This window comes from Polistes canadensis, unplaced genomic scaffold, assembly GCF_001313835.1.
Source record: "Polistes canadensis isolate GaletaPanama2010 unplaced genomic scaffold, ASM131383v1 scaffold_3, whole genome shotgun sequence".
NCBI classification, from domain to species: domain Eukaryota; kingdom Metazoa; phylum Arthropoda; class Insecta; order Hymenoptera; family Vespidae; genus Polistes; species Polistes canadensis.
Genome location: NW_014569550.1, coordinates 1,973,693 through 1,988,738, shown reverse-complemented (window position 1 = coordinate 1,988,738; position 15,046 = coordinate 1,973,693). Strand labels below are relative to the sequence as shown.

Sequence of the window (15,046 nt, the reverse complement as noted above, 5' to 3'; positions counted from 1 at the left end):
CGCAATGAAATATGCTTATGATGTTAAGAAGATCAGCGACCGTTAGTCATACCTCATTGCCTCTGTGTAAATCGATTCTAATCCGTTAGAGAAGCCCGCTCCTCGTGTTCATGCTCGGACAGTCAGGGTTATCGATCGATACGCTCGTTACGGTTTTGCAACATGACTCTCGACGTTATTCTCATCTCCCTTATTCCTTCCCCGGAAGTCACCACAACAGACTGAACAAAACAAAAAATCATTAATTTTCAGGCATACCTACCTACCAACTAACGAAACCAATTAATTACCTTGGGCTTGCGCGAAGCTCGTTCACTTCCTTCCTACTCTATCCTTTTTCTTTCCTTTTCTATTATATTTTTCTGCCTCTACTCTTTTTCCTTTCTTCCCATTTTTGTTTTTTTTTTTTCGTTTCCCTTTCTTTTTTTATTTCTTAAGCGTAGTCGTTCTTTCTTCTCTCCTGAATTTCAATGCTTTTGAAAGAGAAAGAGAAAGAAAGAGCTCATCGATCATCTCAGGAAAAACTCTCCGTCTCGTCCTACCGGATGGTACAACGAGTTCTTTTCTTCTATTCGCGATTAACGAGCTCGTCCTCGAGTGCCAGAGACGATCGAGGAAAAGTCGACTTTTCGAGTCTCACGAGTTTTTCGTAATACGAATTTCTACGTAAATATGTATGCATGCATGCATGTAGAAATTAGTCGATCCATGGAATTCGTGCGGTCTAACCTTAAACGGAACATCAAACGACTCTGGCTATCTCGTGGTTGCTTTGTTAACGAATGACCTAATTTCTCGAATAACGTCATGCATGTGATGCAATGTTAGAAAATTTGATTATATTTTATATTTATAGAAAATTTGATTATTATTATATTATCATATTATTATCTCTTATCGATGGAAAATCTTTTTATCGATCCAAAAAATTTCTAACACTTTTTCGTTATATTCGAATGCCACTATGTATAAAATGTGCATATTTAAAGTATAGTACGTAAATTAGAATATGGAAAAGTAGAAAGTTTGATGGATCTTTCAATTCTAATATTAGTATTTGTTTTATTTCTAATAACAGAAACATCTTATTAATTCATACAAAAATCAACGTTAATTTCAAATTAGTTTGTTTAAAAAGAATCTATTTTTTATTGTTGTCTACGTCAAATCAATTTCTCGTTAAACCAGGAGGAGAACCACAAAAACGTGTTACATCCAAGCACATCGTTGTCGCTTACTGTACCACCCACTTGGTTTTATCCACAAAGCCGTTGCAATTAAGCGGATGGCACGTACACCAGACTGGATCTACGAGATTCATCCCCTCGATAATACGAACTGTCCGATAAACTTCTTCCTCTACCAAAAGGAAATTCATTCAAAATCGTTCGAACGAGAGGAAACGAAAAGTTCCTCTCATCGATGAACCAAACTTTGATTCAAAAAACGTTTGTTTTGTATAGGGTCATAGATAAAGTTCGAAATTCGTTCTCTTTATATTTATTTCTTTCCCATGAAACGTGTCGACCTTAATTGTAAAACGAATGCAAACACCTTTATTTTTCACAATTAAAATCAATTTAATATCGCAATTAATATCACCGAGTTCCTGTTGTTTTAATTAATCGAAAAATATGAAGTTCTAATACCTAATAAATTGATCGTATCAATATCAGTCGCAAATTTTAAGAAAGATATATGCTTCTATATATGATTTATAAATGTTATTCATTCTTATTATCTTAAGAATTTCTTCGATGACCTCGGAAGGCGAAAGAACGTTCGTGAATATTTAATTAATTCAAAAATACACGCACATAATGTAATATATGCAAAAGCTCGCTTAATCGTAGGCGTTATAATAAAAAGAGATTACCGTCTTGTTCATTGATGACGAGCAAATAAGAAACATATACATATATGTATATATGAGATAAAAGAATAAGAAAGATAGATTATCATGATATTACAAATTCATATGATTTATCGAAAGACATGAATTATCACTACGGCTCGTTCAGATATTCTTCAATATCGTTATCGCTCACGGATTCATTGTAATACAATGAATTTGTCTTATTTAAAGTGAAACTTTATAGGCGAAGATAAAAAAATATAAAAGAAATATAAAAAAAAATATAAACGTACGTAAGAAGTATACTTCTTTGGCGTATAGCAAAACAAAAATAACAAATAATTAAATTAAAAAAATTATAATAAATACAGCATTTTTCTTTGTTGTTTTTTTTCTATCAGCCATCGTAAAAGCTATCAATGTGCATTGAACGGTGAGAACTCGGTTGGTATCGTTACCTTTCTTCCTCGGCTTCATACGATTAGGTATACGTTGGTTTTCTTACGACATCCTTGCGACATATCCTGCTTTTCATGTTGGCCAACACACTCCTCGGAGTCCGATCGTTTCTAAAAGTAATAGGACAAAGGTTAAAAGTCCTGGCATTTTCTCTATTTTATTCACATATATTATATTTCTATTTTACACTTTACGACATTAAAGTTCACCTTGTTTATAATCCTTCGAACCCTTCTCGATCTTTCTTTTATCTAGCTTTTGTTTTCTTTTTTAATTCTTCCTTTCTCCAATTTTTCCGTCTCTACACTTTTCTCCTTTTCTCATGTTTAATCTCAATCTTTTTTTTTTTCCTTTTTACTCTCCCCTTTTCTACCCATAAGTTAGTTTTCTTGTACATCCAAACGTGAGTCCATTTCCTCCTAACTAATTCGATTTAATATCTTAGGCAAGTTGCGAAATTCTATTGATAACCGTAACTCCTGCTATTAAAGCAGAATACAAAATTCGTCTCCTTGAAAAATCTCTAAGTGGACGAGGTACACGGCATGAAAAAATTATGCTCTTACGAAAGATGCAATTCAAAGGACTCTTCTCATCTTGCTTATATTAGAAATAGTAAGGATGATGTTTCTTTTCAAGTGTTCAATGCGAATTTAACGAGCGTTGCTCTCTTCGAGCGGAAGGAAGTTTAGATTATGATCGTGTCGTTCTACTCTCAACGTTTTCTTCATACTCATCGAACTAATAAGTATATACGTTCGTTTATGTTCACATTAATACGCGTAATATATACGCGTGCGATTTCATGGAAAAGAATATATGAAATAAAAAAAAAAAAAAATAAGCGAGGAAACGTCTTGCGTAAGAAACTTTCTTAAAAAACAAAATGTCTCACGTCCCGATCATTTTTGTCCTGACGACGAAGAAAATATCCAATTTTGATTCGTAAATAACACGAAAGAAAAGTAAAAACACATGTTGCAAAGATAACACCAATGAAAAATTGAAGAATTCAATTTCGTGAAACTTTCGAAACGCGATTACAGGTACATGTATTACTTCTCTTATTCGTGTCGAAATTATTAATAATTGAAGACTGAAAAATGTTCAAAATCTTCTCAATAATCTTAAAAAGAACTTTCTACGTGTTAGAACGAAGTTATTATCTATCATAATTTATTCTTTTTTTCCTCAAAATGATGATTGAACAATAAGGTAGTTCGCATACGTTTTATTCTCCTTTTAAAACAAAAACTTGAAAAATAACATTTTCGAATATTTCATTTAAACGTAATCATCAAAACAATGATGACGTTTACAAATAAAGATGTTTACGCTTATGGGTTCAGTTCGATTTATTTCGACGAAATCAAACACGTATTTGTCATGCTCAGTGTGTTTGCTCTTAATTACGCTTGACCAACATGCGTCATCACGTAAGTCGATGAAATACAGATCCGTGAAAGCCAGCACTAATGCCAGTATAGCTTGAAAACAGCTATTTGCTATTTCTGTCTGTCTGTTTCTCTCTCTCTCTCTCTCTCTCTCTCTCCCTTTTCCTATTTATTTTTCTCATGTATTTGTTAGTTTACTCTTTGGCTCGATACAATTTCTTCGTTATCATTCGAAACAAATCGTTTTGGCTAAACGTTTAAAACTGAGCGACTAGATGTTGACCCATTTGCATAATTAAACGAGCAAAACAAGAGCTATAAAGATAATTCTGAAAACGGGTTGCCCGTGGATAAACGACGTTAACGTTCATTTAGAGTCGCCTTTGGTCATCCCTTGTGTCATGCACCATAGAAAATTAGATCGCAGGTATATACGAAAAGATAATGTCTAGCTCATCTCGTAAGCACGTCGGATGAATAATAATTTGATACTCGAAATAATTGCTAAGCTCGAGGAAAGGTCATAAACTTTCCACGGAACGCATATTAATGATGTTAAACCAATTTCATTTCATTTTATATATTTTTCTTTTTCGCGAAATTTTCTTACATTCATTTTATTTCGCTATTATTATCTAACTGATCGTTTATAGTCATTTATTATGATAGATAAAGATCGAAGAGTCTCGGAATCTTGTCGTAAGACATACACAGTGTCGTCGGACTCTCGTAGCCTTGACACGCTGCACTCTTACTGACAAAGAGTAGATGTTGGTTCGTCTTGTCGTGCATGCAAGAGTGACTGATGGAACACACAGATATACATGTAGATAAATAAGTATATATATATATATAGAGAGAGAGGAAAAGAGAGAGAGGGAAAGAGAGAGAGATAAGTAGGTAAATGGAGGGAAAAAGATAAAGAACAGAGTATTAAACCGGAGAGACAGAGATAGAAAGAGAGACACTAGAAGTAGTCATGAACGGAATGTATAGCTAACCAAACAAGATACCTGTATATTTTTCTATCTCTTTCACTCTCTCTTTTTCTTTAATTCGTGTTCAACCAATCCTCAATAAAACGCGCACGCATTTATTCATGGATGCACTATCCGGTATCCACTTGCCAGTGGCAAGCTGCATCTTACAATTAGCAATTTGCTCGATTACGCAGCAATCGGCTCTTGTAAACGATCTTGCGTAACATTTCAAACGATACTAAATTAAAGGCAAGGTTTCGAATTGAGAGAGAAATATATATATATAGAGAGAGAGAGAGAGAGAGAAAAGCAAGAAACTCCTTTGTAAATTGAACATGAATTCCGTAAACTCTACCCTGACATATGAACTTCCTTATCAACTGCTTTTACGTTATACAACTCTAATGAGTCTCGCGTTAGATTTCCACCTATTATTGATTGTAAGCGTCTTCTTAATTACATATTCCGGTAATTAGATGAAAGTGCTTAACTTAATTTCAAAATTGAGTTCTTGATACAATGATAGAGAGAGAGAGAGAGTACAATGTTGTACGAAATGATAAGTAGATAGTTAATTAATGTGAAATAGGATTTTCCGAAACACTTTTGAGGAGAAAGAGATACGTATATTCTCGTGTATGAACGTATATACGTATGTGTATATAGCTACTTCTCCCGAGATGACAAATCTACCGGTAGAAATTCTGTTCATACGCGCGTTCTATTCTTGTGTGTGTACATTTATATATATATGTGTATGCTTAGCCCACTGACACGAGTTGCATCCTCAAGATTGCAACCACGCTCTCTTGTAAACGATCTTGCGCAATCGCAGGGCACATGCTACTTCTTCAACGTAAGTAAAAGTTACAAAAGTTACGAGTACTTTCTCCCGATACTGACCGGCCCCATTTGTAACAACGATGGAGAGAACGAAAGAGAGAAAAAAGAAAACGAACTACTTCGACCGTCCGTCTTCGAAGATAACGACGAATCAACGAACCGTAATCATGTGCTCGAACGATTTCGAGTAAATCTCTCTTTCTCAATTCGAATTTTAGGTTTGATCGTTCTTTTCTCCAAATCTCTCCCTATTTTTTTTTATTTCGCATAAGTAATGATTACTTATATCGGCCTCGTTAATTGCTTTCTCGCTTTCACAATTTCTGCGATCATCATTTTCTTTTTTTTTTTTCTTTCTTTTCTCTTATTCTTATTTCACTCTTATTTTCATTTTTAACCGATCATTGTAATCGAGAGAAATAACCATTAAAATACGATTGCGTAAAATGTGTAGAAGTACGAATACGATCGAGAATGATTACGAATCACGTTAATAAACAAAATTATTTGGAAAGTTTTTAATTTAATGATAATACTTTTTTTTTTTAACACAACTTTCGAAATAACTTTCTATCTAGAAAAATTATGAATTTGATTAATTGATTTGTGTATTAAACGATCGATACAGTATAATAAATAGTATATTACTTATAGTTTCTCAATAACTAATCCACCAAAGATACAGCTAAGAGTCGTAATAATTTTCTTAAGTATCTCTTCTTTAAATACTATTCTTACGGTTGAATGTTTCTATCTGAGAACACGATAAATTGTCTCGTTTCACAGCGTTCTACCTTTCACGTTTAACGCATGACGCGTCGCTAATCGCTATTGTAATTGAATTCTCATCGCGGTCGAATTAACGTTTTAATTACAATGCCAACCTGATTCATCGAGAGTCAGGGTCGTTTATGGAAGGGTACTATGCACGACAGATGTGGCACTTGACGAGAGAGAGAGAGGGAGAGAGAAGGGAAAGATGGTGAATAATTGCGAAAGTAGAGTTCGCGACACAAGAGCGAACGGATGTTTTGAAAAACGAGGTTAAGGGTGAGAAAAACCCTTGAAACGCGTAGGAGGACGTTGACTCGAATAAAAGCAAGAAGGAGAGAGATTTGAATACAGCCACTACTCTCGTACATTTCTTTATTTCTCTTTCTTAATCTTCTCTCTCTCTCTCTCTCTCTTTCGTTCTCTGTTCTTCTCTTTATTTTATTCTTCCGTTCAGGGGTACTGATAGATCGAGGAACAGGAGGAGAAGAGGGTCCAGACTGGGCAATTAGCGGTTTAGCATACAATGGAGTTGCGTGCAATTGACTCGCGTTCGTATCAACGGCCGTTTGCTTCGCGGCCGTCGGTAATTAGTAGTTAAAGCGGATAGAACTCGATATTGAACACTGCAGCCAGTTGAGCATCCTGATTTTCTCGTTTGTTTCCCTATCATTCTCTCTAGAATTTCTCTGGTCCATAGAATTCATAGCAAAAGCGGATAATAATCATAATACTAGTCGTCATTTCATAATGAAACGAATTTGATCGAATTATATTCGAATCGCCACGAATCTTCCCCATTAATACAAATATTTATGAATGATCATCGTTCTATCTTATTTCAAGTATCTCTTGCTGATTCAAAATGTTCAATGATACGTCAGGAAGTTTATAGATATATTGTATATCCGTATAGTAAAAGAACAAAAATTCAATAACTTGTTCTTGGCATTGAGGCATAGTTAAATAGATGATTAAGTGTTTACGGTGTCTTCGACTCCTTCTCGAATTCAATAAAAGATTTATCTTCATTCCCTTTTTTGTCGGCATACGAATACGAAGCGCCTACGGTTATAAAAGATAACACTTAAAAATACATTAATTTGACATAGTATCCAGATTGAGAGGTTCGAGCTTCTAAAATCACCGATTCAAGGACGGTGACTTTTGAAAATCTTGTTCATTGTAGCTTACGATTTCTTCATTAAAAGAATAACTATATAAATAAAGAAAAATGTGATGAGTTGATGAGAAATAAAACAATATTTTATAACTCCAACTCTTAGGGAAGACTAAATAAAGAAAAGAGAAACAAACGAAAGATAAATGAGATAATACTCAAGGTTTGTCACGCAACTAGTATTAATTTGGAAGGTTTAAATTTAGAAATCGTATTTCCCCGAAGGTTTGCCGCTTATATTCGTGAAAGGAAAACGATGAGTCAGTGAGGATATGAATACAATGAAAGTAAAAGTTTCCTGACTTGTTAGGAATTACCGTCGTAGTTTGAAAAATATAGCTCAGTTGCTTGCTCGAGGTGAAACACGTTACTTACGAATAGATCTAAACTTTTCGACGTACCTGTAACGAATTTATACAGACTTTAAAGTAGCAATAAAAGATAAGTTACCTAAAGAAAAATGAAAGGTTCGATTAGTTACAAGTGAAAAATAATAATAAACCGTCTACGATACGCGCCTTTACGATATTTTTTTTTATTTGTTTTACTTCTTTTAAATTCTTTTTTTTCTTTTCTCTCATCTTCTTCCCTCTTTCCTTTTACAACCTTTCAAACGTACTACGTATAGAATATATAGATGGTAGGTATACGAGTATACACATATCGAAACTTTATCGTCGTTGACTCTCACCAAGCAAGCAACTTCTCGCGTTTCTTAAACAACAATGTCGGAAAGGGACGGTTCGCGAGACGTGGTAAGTCCTGAAAAATATTGACAGAGCCGCAAGGCAAATCGATTTTTGAAAATACATATGCGAATCTATTCCAACGTCCCCTTGCGAGGAGCAAACGTCTTTCGAACCTTGAGAAGGAATGGCCTCGAGCAAAAGAAGGAAATAGGCGTAGAGAAAAAATAGAGGAAGAAGAAGAAAATGAAAAAGATGAAAAAGAATAAAAGGATAGGAATTGAAAAAGGCAACATATAAGCACCCATACCAACATATTTATGTATAGACATACTATGCACGAGTAACGACAAGGGCTCGCAAAAATGATTGATCGGATCCCGGATAAGTTTCGTAGCACGAAATGAAATTTTCCTAGCGAGTTTTGCGCGGTTGAGTCTTCTCAAGCGAAAGAACGTTTGCGACTTTTCGTGAAATCACGATGGAAGATGTAAATCGAATCGTGCAGCACGATACTTCTCACTCGTCGTCGTCATCCTTTCTTTCCTCATATATATATGTATACATATAAATATATCACCAAAGGAAGTATAAAATTACAAAGCTCTCGTTTATGAACATATTTCTATGTGAACATTTTCTCTTTTGTCTGAAACAACCGTATAAATTAAAAAGGATTTTTTTTTTTTTGTACTTTAATATGAAACTGTCGTACGCGTACCTAGCTACATTTGTTGAGAAATTTAATAATACTTTAGCGTACCTCACCAAACATAAAGAACTTTTAATAATACTAATGAAAATGGTGAAAGGGTTTTTAATATCGCACGGCTGATGATAATTCGGAGAACAAGCTGGTACGAATCCGAGATCGTCGTAAAGTGCGAACGCTTTCATAGGAGCATAGCGCGTTCATGAAATTCCGCTTGTGAATATCGGAGACTACGTCGACAGCAAAGAGAGAGAGAAAGAGAGAGAGAGAAATAAAAAAAGAAAAGAAAAAGCAAAGAAGGGAAGAAAGAAAACGTTGGAATACCCTCGTGACGGAATTTCCGAGGCGGTAAGCCGCGTACTGAAATACCGTCGTGTCGGCTAGACGTTTGTGTTCCTCTTTGTTGGACTAACTGGAATTGCAACATTCGCGATTGGCAGGAGTCCATCAAAAGAGCTAATCGTTCGATTCATCGATAGATCGGACGATCTCGAAACAGTTTCGAACGGATCAACGACGACAACGATTACGATGACGTATACGCATATAAGCACGCACACATACACACATATATATATAGATATCATCGTCTATCCAACTGTACAGAGAAAAGAGAAGAAAGAGAAGAGAGATTTGCCTCATTTCTCGGTAAATGGCTCGTTTACCAATCTCTGTATGTGCTAACTTATCGAGCACAAGGTGCTGTTCGCACTCGAACAAACGATCAACGCGAATTGCCTGAAAACCTTTTCCTAATTCGTTAAACGCGTGTATACAACTAATGCGCGCAAGCAAGATCAAGTGAGAAAGAAGAAAACAGAAATAGGAGTTAAGAGAGAGGAAGATAGAGGGAGAGTTGTTCATTGAAAGATTGCTCGAAGAAGACGTGAAACCAATAAACTTTCTCTACTAACCTTCAAGTTTTATTAAAACATTAAACTTTTCTGTATGGAATTTTCTAAAAATGTTTCATAGAAAAATCATCAAGATAAAAATTAAATCTTGATATATATACGTAATAATTTATTTATTTATTAATAGGAAGCACCCTTTGATAAATAAATTAGATAAACGATATTGAGAGCAGAGAATAGAAAACAAAAATTAAAAAAATCAAAATATGTCAAACAATATGTCGGATATTACCTTCCTTCTAATCAAAGTAAAAATAATCAAATATTTAATAATAATATCAAAGTTATGACAAAATTAAACGACATTGATTGTTCACTATATTTGATAGTAAGTCTTAAAAATTGATGTTGAACTTTTTCAATGTCATAAATATGAAAACTGTAATATCGAAATTGTAAAAAAATGATTCTGTGTCGTTTCTGTATCATGAAAATCACTCGATCATCTAATGAACGAAGATGAGAGGAAAAGAAAGGAGAGAGCAAAAAAAAAAAAAAAGAAAAAGTCGAGGGACTAAAAATCAATCGAAGAGAATAGAAGATAAGAGTAGAAGTGTCTGGATCGTCTTCGTGCTTGATAATTCGTGCGAACACCCTCGATGCTTGCAGCTCGTTTCACACGAGAGACCCTTCTTGGTTGGTGATAGTCGGAATCGGTGCTTACGAAGAGACACTTAAGCTCCTTCGATTTCTTTCTAAGTGTCGTCATTGTCATCGCGATGATGCGAGACTCGTCAAGAATCTGTCTCGTAAATTCGTAGTATTAAAGTACCCGTTAAATCGGTCGTATCCCTTTAGAGAAGAAAATCCAAATTTAACATATTCCAGAGACCGAAAAAAATATATTCTCTATTTATAATTACTCTATTCGAGATTTATACAAAATTATCTTTAATGCGATTATTTGCACATTTTTGTCCTCTAAATATTCAACGAAAATCGTGAGACGTGCTGACATTTAAAATGGATTAACGTTTCAAACTAATATAAACTGTCATAAAATATTAAAGGGACATTTATCGCAATGAGTGAATGACGTGAAAGCATATAAGATATCCAAATAAGTACATATACATAATACTATGAAAGACCGAAATAAGAAAATGTCAAGATTCATATGGTCGCTTGGTGTATGTCCGAAATATTAATGTATAAGAATAAACCAAAATATTCGATCTTTCATCGACGTATTAAGTATGTGTTAACAAACGACCATGTGAATCTTGATATTCTCAAATTTCAGTCTTTCACGGTACATATACATATATATATATATTTATATTTATATTTTTAAATGATTTTTTTAACAAAGTGTGTATTACGCAATTAATTATTGTAAAATCCTTTGGATAGAAAAGTTCTTTTTACTAAAATCTATATCTACTTGTCTCTATTTCTCTCCTCGTTCTCTAATTCTCTTTCGAGAAGGAACAATCGAAAACTTTACTGTCATCTTGCTGAATTTCTATCGCGGTGTTCGCTTCACGCGCGTTAAGATGTTCTACGACGAATGAATGAAGTTATACTAAGATGGAGGACCAAGAGACGGAAAATACAAAGAGAAGGAGAAGGTAAAGCAGAGGTAGAAGAAGACGGAGAAATATATAGAGAAAGAGAGAGAAAGAGAGAGAGAGAGAGAGAGAGAGAGAGAGAGAAAGAAAGAGGTTTCAAGTTCTGCCACAAGAAACATCTCCAAAGTGCTTGGAGTCGACGAAGTGGAATCGATTTCTCGATAGACGTGCGCACTGATTCACGGGGACGACGGCGAGTACAACGAGTAAGGAGAAGGAAAAGGAAAATGATGAGGAGATGGAGTAAGAGGAAGAGGAAAAAGAGGAGGAAGAGGAGGAAGAGAAAGACGACAAAAGCGGAGATGAGGACATTACTGCGTCTTAATCATTGCGGACTATAATGAAATTCAGTAGAATTTCACCACTTCAACGAGATAGATACTCGTATCACGATGAGCCGTCTGCGATATCTCGATGATCGAAATGATTATACTGATCCTATTCTCTTTAGAACGTAGATGAGAGAGATAAGAGAGAATAGACGCATATATTCACACCGTAATCACATACGTATAAGCACATATGAAATTATATGTATATATATATTATATATAATATGTATATACACCAATAGGAATTGATTAATTTATAATTTTATCTGCTGCGAGAAACGAATCGAAACCGTAATAAAATAAATTACCTTCTTCGAAAGCCTAATTAGTCACGCATTCGTATAATTTTAATTGGATTTACGTATAATTACGTATTTCACTCTTCTCGTCTACCTTTCTCTCTATCTCTCTCAATCTCTTGTATAATACTTTCCGAAGTACCACATCGTCGAGGATCAGATAAATATGCAAAAAATTACATATCCACAAAATATTACAAGTTCATTATGAATCGTTAATGATGGTTCTTGCAACGTTACATATGAATCGGATTACTCTTAGGCTATTTTATTATTTATCACGTTCTTTTTTTATAAACACTTAGGTTATTTAAATTTATTATACGTCACTTCTTTTACCGAAAGATTTTCGTTGAATTCTATTGCATTATTTTATATTTAATTTATGTGTATATTATTCAATTCGAGAACACGATGAAAAATATAATAATTCATATTCACACGTCGAATTTAAACTTTCCTTGTAAAATTCATCATATACCTAATCCATAAAAAAAGTATACTCTTCTCCCTTTGGACCTTTTCTTTTCTTTTCTTTTCTTTTCTTTTCTTTCTTTTTTTTTTTTTATCAAGCACGCGTCTATGTAATTTCGCGAGGTATTTCCCGCATACGAAGCACACAAATCGTGCGCTTACCACGAACAGTTCTCGTGGCTGTCGCCATAAATCGAGAGGCAATTTGTCCGAACCGGTCACGCTCTTCTGTCCCCCGTTTCTCGTAATCGTTCCTAGCCAAGTTTCATTTATGCTTGGATCCACTTAAATTTCGCACGATCGTAACTTCTCATAGCGAACTAGCAAACGCATAAAGAGATCTTTTTTTCGTTGAGGGGTAAAGCGGCATGCCATTGCCCTTCCCCGTAGTCTAACTATAGATTCCCTTTTTTTACCTTCGTCAAGCTCGAAAATTTTGCATCCTTCCTATGTTTTACAAACGAAGAAAAAAATACGATGAGATAAGCCTCCCGTGGGATTAGCAACGGACAAGCATCGTAACTTTGTTACGTAATACTTGTAAAAAAAGATCTAAAAGGATTAATTAAAATAACTTTATGGTGGAATCTTCAAAGTGCCTGATGAATTCATCGTATATAAAAAACTAATTTATTTCTATAATTTTTTTCAGTTTTTTATCGTTTGTATTCTCACATAAAGTCTTAACAAATAAATTTGTAACTGTTTTCTTATCATTTTTTCTATAGCTTTGGTAGATTTTACACAATGATATATAATTCATAAATTCTTTTTTTTTTTTTAAGTGTTTATTCTCTGCGATATTGAAATAATCATTTTCTCGAAACAATACCTTAATAGTTCTATTTATTGTTTTTTTATGTTTATTTGTAATGAAACATGCGCTGTATATATTAAATCGTTCTAGTACGACTTATCGGAACACTTTCTTTTTTCATAAATATATGACTAATTTATATGTATAGGTTATGTTGAAATATATTAATAAGTCAAAAAAAGTAAAAGTGATTGGTTGTGCAATCTATGTTCTGAAGATCATGTAAAAAATATGATTTAATGTTTAATATATAAAATATGGATGAACGGTATACCTATATGGAGGGATTAACAAGAAAATATTTTGGTGGTGATTGTAAATACTGTCTCTATTGCATTATTATCTATAAATATTCCTTTTGGTTATTTTTATTTTTATTTTATTCTTAGATACGACTTATAGACTATAGGTGGTAAGCCTTAAGATCCTAATTCCTTAGTCGTGTTAATATTAATTTATTGCGATTTATTAATTTTATGTGAAAGCGTATTGATTTGTCCACAACTTCATTAAAATAACTAAAATCAATATTAAAAGAATTTATGAAAAATACAAATATTTCTTGTTTATATATAAAAAATCACAAATTTTATACGCTTATTTTCTAATGAAATACGACTTTAGCAATCATATTCTATATATTAATCTTCAAATTATTAGAAAATAGTAGAAAGGAACGATCCCTGTTGTAAAACCAGTTTTAATAAAGAAATATATGCACTTGTATCTTTTTATATTTACAATAACGTGCAAGTATTACCGCTGGCCTCTTGCTTTGTATCTACGATTTACGCTTTATAGTCAGCATTTGCATAACTTGCCCGTTGGGTATTCTTGTTTCTGCTCGGTTTTTAAAGCTCTTTCCGACACTCGTTGGTTTTTCAACTTGAAGAGATCGTCATGAGTATTCATCCTCTCGATTCCTCTTCTTTTCCTCTTTCCTCTTTTTCGTTGTCCTTTTTATTCTTACTCGCATAAATAATTCTCGTGTAAAAGAGTTTAACATTTTATATAACCTACTAATATATATATATATTTTTTGTTGCAAATCAATGTTCATATTTCGATAACTTTATACAAAACGATGTGATAAAATGAAAGGAACTTTCCACATGTTGAACAAGAGCATGTTAGAACAGTTTCCGCGTTTCGTAAATATAAGAAAACTACTTTTTAATTAGACTTTCTTCGTGATCGTTGTGTCGTGTCCCACCGATGGACGACACACTTCCGTGCAAACACTAAGTGTGACAAATATCTTAATCGCGAGATTGTCTTACCAAGTCACTCAATGTATACGGTAAATATCGCAAATGTTTGAGATTAAAAATAAATTTAAAGCGTGAACTCGTTATATTGGTAATAATTACAACGTGTTGAAATATATAGGAATGTTCGTTTCTCTGTTAATACTTTCTTCGTTTAAGAAGGAGGAAATAAAAACAAATTCGAAAGGAGAACTTTCTGCGAGTCAAGTCAAGTACTATCGATCGTCGTGTTCTAAAAGGTAATGGTTACAAAACCTTGTAACCCTTTAACTTTAATTTTATGACTTTAGAATAAGCTTTGAGAAGATCACTATCGTACATAATGACCGACAGTGAAGTACGCATTTATATTTATATTTAATAATTAAAAATGCTTCAACATCGAGAAAGAGTAAAAAAAAAAAAAGAAAATAAAAAAAAATGAAAATTTATGTTTGCTTCTTATTATCAAGATAAATAAATCCAGCAACAGCATTAATGATTTTCAGAAT

The 15,046-nt window shown here is 33.6% G+C and overlaps 1 long non-coding RNA gene across 2 annotated transcripts in view; it reads right to left on the bottom strand.

The window, feature by feature from the left end:
• LOC106786076 overlaps positions 1–15,046 on the bottom strand; it is a 52,207-nt gene that overhangs the window by 22,533 nt on the left and 14,628 nt on the right. Inside the window, exon 3 of one of the 2 annotated variants that reach the window (XR_001381613.1) lies at positions 2,234–2,424. The exons of the other annotated variant lie outside the window; for it this stretch is intronic. This is a non-coding gene — a long non-coding RNA (uncharacterized LOC106786076). Of the gene's footprint in view, positions 1–2,233; positions 2,425–15,046 lie in introns of those variants that run through there. 2 annotated transcript variants of the gene reach the window in all.